Here is an 8,731-nt window from a genome sequence, read left to right as displayed (position 1 = left end):
CCATCAGTGGCTATTAGCCACAAGGTATAGATAGGGACTCTGGGGCAAGTGATGCTCTGTATTCTTGGTGCTTGGGGGGGGGTCAACAGTGGGAGGGCTCCTAGCATCCTGGCCCCACTGGTGGACCTCCTGATGGCACTGGTATTTCTCGCCAGTGTGTGATACAGAGTGTTGGACTGGATGGGCCTTTGGCCTGATCCAACATTGGCATCTCTTATGTTCTTATGTTCTTAAGATTATTTGAAGGGAGGGGAAGGGGAGAAAATGGTACAAAAGAAACCAATTGCTGCATCTTCGATTTCTACCCTATGGAAAATGCAAGATCAGTTTTCAGTACCCTCACAGAGCAGAGGGAAAAATGACAAGAAACCCACAATGGTCAAAGTACACCTGATAAATGGTGCAACTACTTTACCGAAGTAGACTTGCTCATTTATTGCAAAGAATAGCTGTTTTGTCCCTTCTGCCTGGACACCTTTGTAATGAAAGTAATAACTCCCAGCAGAAAATGTATGATTAACAGAGCCACTGACTAGGGAATGGTGATTCCTGAAATGTTCTGTTATCATATGCTTCACGGAACAAGAACATGCCATCTCTGATTATTATGGTTTTTTTGGCAGAAGCATCAAATGATTAGTGTCTTGAGTCACCTATAGTAGTTTTACAAAAAAAAAAATCAAAACTAACAAACGAGCCTGGGAACAGCATGAAGGGAGAAGGCAAAGATGCCTAACACCAAACAAAGGAAGCTGAACTAGTAAATGAAAGCAGAAGACTGGGGAAATGCATGTTCTGTACCTGAGAAACATTGAGAAGGAGGAAGGGTGGAAACATAAAAATGGCACAAAATGTTCTCTACCGTGAGAATGTAAATTGCCCTTAAAAATGTCTTGCTTTTTTCCTTAATGTCATTACACACACACACACCAACCACTGAATTTCTCACAATGGGTGTTTTGTACTCAAACTTTCCATTTTATTTAAACAGGTGTTATTATAAACTTTGTTGTCGGAAGATAAATATAGTATTTTTCTTTTATCTTCTACTGGCTTAATTTAATATGGTTGTACATTAACTGTGATTTCTAATTCTAATATTCTACTACTTTTGCATCTTGAGAACTGTAGGAAAATAGAATTTCATGGCATCGTTCTTGGGCTGAATTCAGATATCTGTCATGTTAAAAGGCAGAGAAAGAGAGTTCTGATACTGTAGAATTGCTGTCACCTTTAGCCGGCATAGCACTGGAAGCAATGGGCAAGGCTTCAACAAACTGCAACTCAAAACAAGGCATCAAAGGTACAGATAGCGTAACTGCCGACATTGCACAGATGCAAATGGGGACTTTGCTGTGAATAAGTAAATCTTTCCAGCTTCGTATCAACCATCACTTTCCAGATATTTCCTGCGTAATACTACTGCACATTGCAAAAGCGAGTCAGATTAAAGTACATCTATGCAATGGAGAAAAATAAATAAATGTTTGGAGCAGGCCCGTAGCTAGAATTTTTTAATTCTGGGGGCCTTTAAATAAGTCGGAGGGTACCCCACACAGGCACTCACCCCCCCCCCCAAGGGAGTGCCACAATTAAAATAAAAAATTGGAAGTCGGGGGGCCTTGGCTGAATGGAAAGTTGGGGGCCTTGGCAGTAAATTGGGGGGCCAGCCCCCAAGATGCCCCACTGTAGCTATGGGCCTGGTTTGGAGGTTTTTAAACAGAGGCTAGATGGCCATCCGACAGCAGTGCTGATTCTGTGAATTTAGGCAGATTATGAGAGGGAGGGTAGCAAGGGTTGCATCAGTGCTTAGTTCTCGTGGCCCTTTCCTCCATGCCCAGGGAAATGCCAGTCACTACTTTGGGGGTAGAAAGCAATTTTCTCCAGGCCAGTTTGCCTTGGAGTCCTGGAGGTTTTTTGTCATATTTTGGGCATGGAAAAGAAGTTAGTGGGGGTGTGGGGGGAAGATAGTTATGAGTTTCCTGCATTGTGCAGGGGGTTAGACTAGATGACCCCGGAGGTCCCTTACAACTCTATGATTCTACGTCTTTACCAGTTTTATAAAGCAAGCTTCAGCTATTTCTCAGACAATACCCAGCTTTATGACCGCAGTGGAAAATTGGTGTTTACAAAATAAAGAACAACCAGGAGCATATTTCCTGTTCCTACAGTGATCTTAAAAAAAAAAAATCCAAGTGAATACATTTCTGCCAAAATATATAACAAATAGCTTTTTAACACTTTAGACATAAATTATGGTGGCAGACCTAATTCAAAGTACTGTTTGCTTCATATACTCCAATTTTTAGCCATAGTACAAAACCATAACACAGAAAAATGGATCAGTTCTATCATGCTTTATGACTCATAATCAAAGAAGAAATTGAGAGAATGGAGGGAGGCAGATCTATATACACAGCAGAAAAGGAGATTGTCTTTATGGGTTATGGTGCCCTTATTCAGTGCTGTAGAACACAGAACTGAGAATTGTACAAAGTGTGTACACATAAGCCACATGATTTGGTATCATTGCACAATAGGGTTGCCAGCCTCCAGGTGGGGCCTGGAAATCTGCTTTTACAACTGATCTCCAGCTGACAGAGATCAGCTCTCCAAGAGAAAATGGCTGCTTTGAAGGGTGAACTCTATGGCATGTACCATGCTGAGGTCCCTCCCCTCCCCAAATCCTGCTCTCTCCCGGCCCCGGCCCCAAAGTCTCCTGGTATTCTCCAACTCAAAGCTGGAAACTCTATTGCACAGTGAGCTCCCCAACCAGGTCTACACTTACAGCATAAGGAGGCAGTACTAAGAAAGCTGATTCCTTTGAAATGTGGTGTTGGAGGAGAGTTTTACAGATACTGTGGTTGTTATGTCTTGTCTATATTACATCTTACGTAAAGCTTAAGACCTGGGCAAGGATTGTAAGCTGGAACAATCCTATTGGCTAATGTATGAATGTACCCAATCAGAGTGCAGAGAAATATTCAGGAGGGAACTGATCTGATTGGATGTTATCCTTGTAATCTCATTGGTCCTTAACTGTTCGAGGGCATGGCTACTCCAGCCCGGAATAGTTTAAAAGGGAGCTTTTGCTTCACTGTTGTGTGTGTGTTCTCTGATTGTTCCTGTTACTTCAATAAAGCTGATTCACTGTTTTACTTACGAGACGGCATTGAGTTCCATACTTAACAGTGGACATCCAAAAAGACAGGGTTCTAGATCAAATCAAGCCTGAACTCCCCCTAGAAGCTAAAATGACTAAACTGAGGCTGTTGTATTTTCGTCACATTATGAAAAGACAAGACTCACTGGAAAGAACAATAACACTAGGAAAAGTTGAAAGCAGCAGGAAAAGAGGAAGACCCAATATGAGATGGATTGATTCAGTCAAGGAAGCCACAGCCCTCAGTTTGCAAGATCTGAGCAAATCTGTTAATAATAGGATGCTTTGGAGGCCATTAATTCATAGGATCACCGTAAATCTGAATTGACTTACCGGCACTTAGCACAAACACAATGGAATATATTATATTTGACTACAAATGGGGCTGCAATTTTGAATGTTCCCCTGAACCCAAGCTTTCTTGCAACCAGAGAAACACAGCAGAGAAGTCCCAAGCTCATATTCCACCTCTGCCATAAACCCAGTAATCTGTCACCCTGCTTCAACTACAATACAGGTATAATACTGACCTATCTTACAGAGTTGTTGTAAAGTTTTCAACAAGACTTTACAAAACACTTGAACAATCTGAAGTTCAATACCAGTTCTAAGTATATTATATTAGACCCCAAACCCCATTCTACTATTGACAATGAGAAAACCAACCCTGCAGTGTAGGGCCACCTTTCCCAAGCACAGGGCCACTTTCCTGTCATTGCTGAGCCATTCTGTTAAAAAGTTAAAGTTATCCAGGGGCATCTTAAAGACCAACATCACTTATTTCAGAATAAATTTTCTTCGTCTTTAAGATGTCCCTGGACTTGTGTTTGTAGAGAAAATGAGTTTCTTTAATTTCTTAACCATTTTAAACTTGTTTCAGGCTTAAAATGTGGCCTGCTTTTGGTTCTCAGAGTACAGAAAGAGACATTGCTGAGCAAAGTACAAGCTGACCTTGTGGAACTTAGATCACGCCACAGCTGCATAGAGGAGTGAGTACCTTGCCCCCTCTTCCAATTAACCACACTCCAACCCAATTAAGCTTCATGACATCCACCTGTGGGAAAGGGGCTGAGACTGCTGCAGTAAAGTTTAGTTTCGATTTATCATGGTCAGGCCACCCTATATAGGTCATATGCCTAGGTTACATCACCACCTAGGGATCCTATTGGGTTTTTTCCCCTTCTTTTTAATTTTTTTTAAATTGAAATTGTATATATTTACATTCAAGTACACCAATCAATACAGTTCGGTCAGAGTGCGTTGACATAAACAGAGGGTACCTTAGAGGATTAAATCACAGCCATTAGGTACCATATAGTGAGAGTGTGTTGACACAGAACCTTGGATACCGTTGTTAACATAGATCTGTAACTGAGCACTGTATCACAGACATCATTGTAGCATTAGGTCGAGAGAGAGTAGTGAACTATGGGCCCCATTATAAATAGGTGTATCAGAGCTAGTTATGAGGGACTTCCAGTTGAAGTGTTTCGCCGCTCTGACGCATCCCGTCTCACTCTGATGGAGACATGCCGAGACCCGGCTGATGGGAGGAGTCTGAGTTTGTCCCGGACCTCCCCGGGGTCTCTGTAGGAGACCCCCAGCCTGGAGAGCTGAGGAGAGCCTCTTCCAAGGCGACGGCCAAGGAATTGAGGCTCACCTTCTTCCCCAAAAGGTACCATCGCCGCGGAGCCAGTATGGTGCCCAGAGACGACTGCCGGAGCAAGCAATCACAATAAGCCTTTTAAAAATGCTTCCAAAAGATCACCAAGGCTCCAAACTGTGAGTTAAGCAAAGCTCAGGTGAAAAAAGTGAACTGAACCTTGGTAGTAATTGGAAGCACCTTTGAAGCGCTGGGGGAGAGGAATTCAAGCACCCCCCCCTTTTGAGTAAACTGTAAAAATGGTTTTAAATTGGAAATAAAAAGACTTTGAGCTAAAATAAACGCATAAGAAGTTAAGCAAATGCAAAATCTGCTAAAGTATACGAAGCAGGACTAAATCGCACAACTTTTGTCTTGTTTTGGAAAACTTACTTCTTGTTGATATTATGGCTGGGAGAGGACGGAAGATGTCGGAAAAAAAACTGGTGACCGGAAATAACATACCAACGACTCCCTCCCAGAACCAGGAAGTAACTGCAGACTTCTTCACTGGATCAAATGTTCAATACAAAAAAGAAGCAGAAGGAAAAGAATTTAAAACAGGATGGGGAGGAAGAAGAGGAAGAAGAAGAATCCTACTCACAGGATTCAACAAGCCAGAATTCCACGTCAACAGAATCATCTGAATCGGAGAAAGGAGTGGGTGCCCCCAAACTCCAGAAAACGAAGAAACGCAAGAAAAAAAGATTTTAGAACTAAGACAATAGCACTAAAGGCAGTAATGGTGTCAAGCTATTAAATGTGCACTATCATAATTGAACCAAATCTTGATATAACATGTAATATTAGGTTAAAAAGCATTATGTTTTAACTATTAAGATCGTGACATGTATTAGACTTCTCCCCCCAAATCCAGTAGATCAAATAGATTAGAATGGTAGTATTCCTTCCCCTTTCAAGTAGATGTATTAGATTTCCTTTACCCATCACCAATAGTAATAGTGTTAGGGTATTAGTATCCCTTCCCCCATCCCAAAATTGTAGTGTGTAGAAAATGCAAAAAAAAAAAAAATCCACTTCGGGGGGGGGGGAGAAAAGAAAAGAAAAGAGCTAGTTATGAGGAATTAACCATTTGTGAAATATCGGGTTGGCCGGGATTATATTCTGAGTTCGCAAAAAGGAGACAATTGAAAGCCAGGTTAACTCAAATTTGGAGTGGTGTGTTGCAGTTGTTTCGGAGTTGTGGAGCGAGTCTGTAATTTTTCTATTATATAGTGTTCCCACAGTTTGTCATGCCACCCAGAGACTAAAGGAGTGGAGGGAGATTTCCATGCTGCTGCAATTGTCAAGCGTGCAGTAGCCAGAAGAGTTGCTAGAATTGTTTTCCTGTCATCATCAACTGAGTCATCCCAGTGATTCAGGAGATAGGTTTCCGGTTTGAAGGGGATATTTATTGCTGTGATATCTCTAATCTGTTCTCCTACTTCCCTCCAAAACCGTGTGATCTTGGAACAGCTCCACCAGCAGTGCAGGTACGAGGCTTCATGCCCGCTATTGGTTTTTCAGGCCTGAGACCACATGGGACCCATTGACCATAAGTAGTTAGTTTTCAGCCTAGTGTTAGCTTGATAGTGACAGACTGATACTTCACCACACAGTCACTGTTTTGCTCACTGTGGCCATCTTGAATGCTTGTTCATGCAGGCCAAACAACTTGCTGGCTTATGCAGACTCTGGATAGAGCCTCTGTATTAGCCATATTACCTTATTTTATTAATAAATGTGGGGAATTATGAATATTAAATGGCAATAGGCATTAATTATAGGACCATAACCTGTGTATACCAAAGTCTGTATTCCCAGTACCCAGGAATAGATGCTGAGGCTAGATTACTAAAACAGTGATTTCTTTACTAAAGGATTGTCAACCATACAAGCATACACACACCCAATACAGAATTAAGAATTCAGAGTAGAAAGGTACAGAGATGTTTGCATTAGCAGGGAGTATTGTTGGTGGGGTGATACTTTACCTGTCTGGTGAGACGAGTTGATTCTGCAGCGAAAAGGGATAAAATAAGGGAAGGAGTCATGAGTTGACCAGCAACTCGTGTGGGAATTTCCAAACTGCAGAAGGAATGGAACCAGCAAGATAGGGTGGGGTTAGGAGAGGCAAAAGCAAGAGAGAGAGAGAGCAATGGCACAAAGCTCTTCTTTTATACCTGAAAATGTGACCTGAGGCAGGGCTGCTTTGGTCACTTGGTCCCCAGGAAATATTAAGAAAACTTAAACTCTGAATGGGGCAGAAAAAGGGATTAATGGTTGGGTAATTGCAAGTAATGGTTTGGTTGGGAGTGACACCTCTTAGGAGAAGGTGGTAGACAAAGGAGAGAAGGAAGAGAGCCAATCAGGTAGCAGGACTGGTATTTTGGATTAATGACCAGATGTTTGACAGCTGTGTTATCTTGCTGGGTAGCAGGAAGATGGATGCTTATTCTGAGTTTTGTCCCAGATTAGTATGTATAGTATGGCTAAATAATACAGGATTACTAAAAACACTTTCCTGGGAGTAAACCCCATTGAAAAGACCTGAGTAGACCTACTTAAGATTGCTCTCTAAATTAGGTTAGCAATATAACACACTGCAAAGAGATATGGCTGAGACAATGAAGCAAGGAAGGTACACCTTACAGAAATACAAAGTGCATTTCTGTATCCATTAGTGACCGGAAATTCTACACCCTCTACATTTCACAGAACAGAATTGTTAACTAGGGCTGCCAGGTCTGGGTTGGAAAATACCTGGAGACTTTGGAGGTGGAGCCAAGAGAGGGTGGGGTTTGGGGAGGGGAGTCAGAGTCCACCCTTCAAAGGAGCCATTTTCTCCAGGGGAGGTGATCTCTGTCAGCTGGAGATCAGTTGTAAAAGCGGGAGATCCCCAAGACCCACCTGGAGGCTGGCAAGCCTACTGCCAACTCTGAGTTGTGAAATTTTGGCAGAGGGGGTGGAGCCTGAGGATGGCAGGATTTGGGGGAAGGAAGGGACCTCAGCAGGGTACAATGCCATTCAGTCTACCTTCCAACGGTTCCATTTTCTCCAGGATAACTGATCTTAGTCATCTGGAGTCATAGGTGTAGAGTTTGGGGAGGCGGGGGCAAGGGCTACCTCCGAAATTTTCCAGGGAAGACTCGCCTCCCCCGGGGCTTGTGATGCTTGCAAAAAACAACCCATCCCCCTTCCCGTTTTGAAAGCGGAAGGTTTTTTTAACTTAATTTTTTTTTTACCAGTTTGGGGGCGGTCGCCCTGGCTGTGCTCGTCTAGCCAGCTCAGCGCCTCCTCCTCCTCCTGGTCCCCTCTGTCGGTGGAGGGAGGGAGGGAGGGAGAGCCCTAGGGGGCTGCTGCCATGGAGGATGCCGGACCTTGTAATCCCCACACTTTGCTGGGGGCGGGGACTGAGCAGCCTGCTGGGAGAGCTTGGCCCCACGGTTCCCACGTGCAGCAGAGCCTGGTGCACCTGGTGAGGAGAGGGCGGGCTCCGCGAGCCGGGGGGGGAGGACGAGGGGGAGCCAGCCTCTCACTCCTTGAAGGGCTACCTTTCTGCCCCCGCCTGGATGGCTGCAAACAGCAAAGGCTCTTCTTCCTCCCAGCCTGAAACAGATCCTCCTGAATTGCCCTGATTCTTTCCCTGAAACAACACGCAGCCACCATCGGATTGAAAGGTTTGTGAGCAACACCGTAGATGGTATCATGGATCTAACGCTTCATGATTCTTTGTGGCACAAAAGCTATTTTTCAAAATGTGAACCTTTGGATTTAGAAAGCACCCCAAAATGCCCAGCAGTCTGCTGTCCATCTGCCAGCATGGTCAGGCTGTCTGAAGGGGGATGTACTAAAAGGAAGGACAGGATTGCCCATTGGAAATAATGGGCTTGAAGGCCCATTGGGAATAATGGGAGTTAGGAATG

This window comes from Gekko japonicus, unplaced genomic scaffold, assembly GCF_001447785.1.
Source record: "Gekko japonicus isolate JY-2015 unplaced genomic scaffold, Gekko_japonicus_V1.1 scaffold2149, whole genome shotgun sequence".
Lineage (NCBI taxonomy): Eukaryota > Metazoa > Chordata > Lepidosauria > Squamata > Gekkonidae > Gekko > Gekko japonicus.
Note: the sequence above shows the minus strand (reverse complement) of the source record.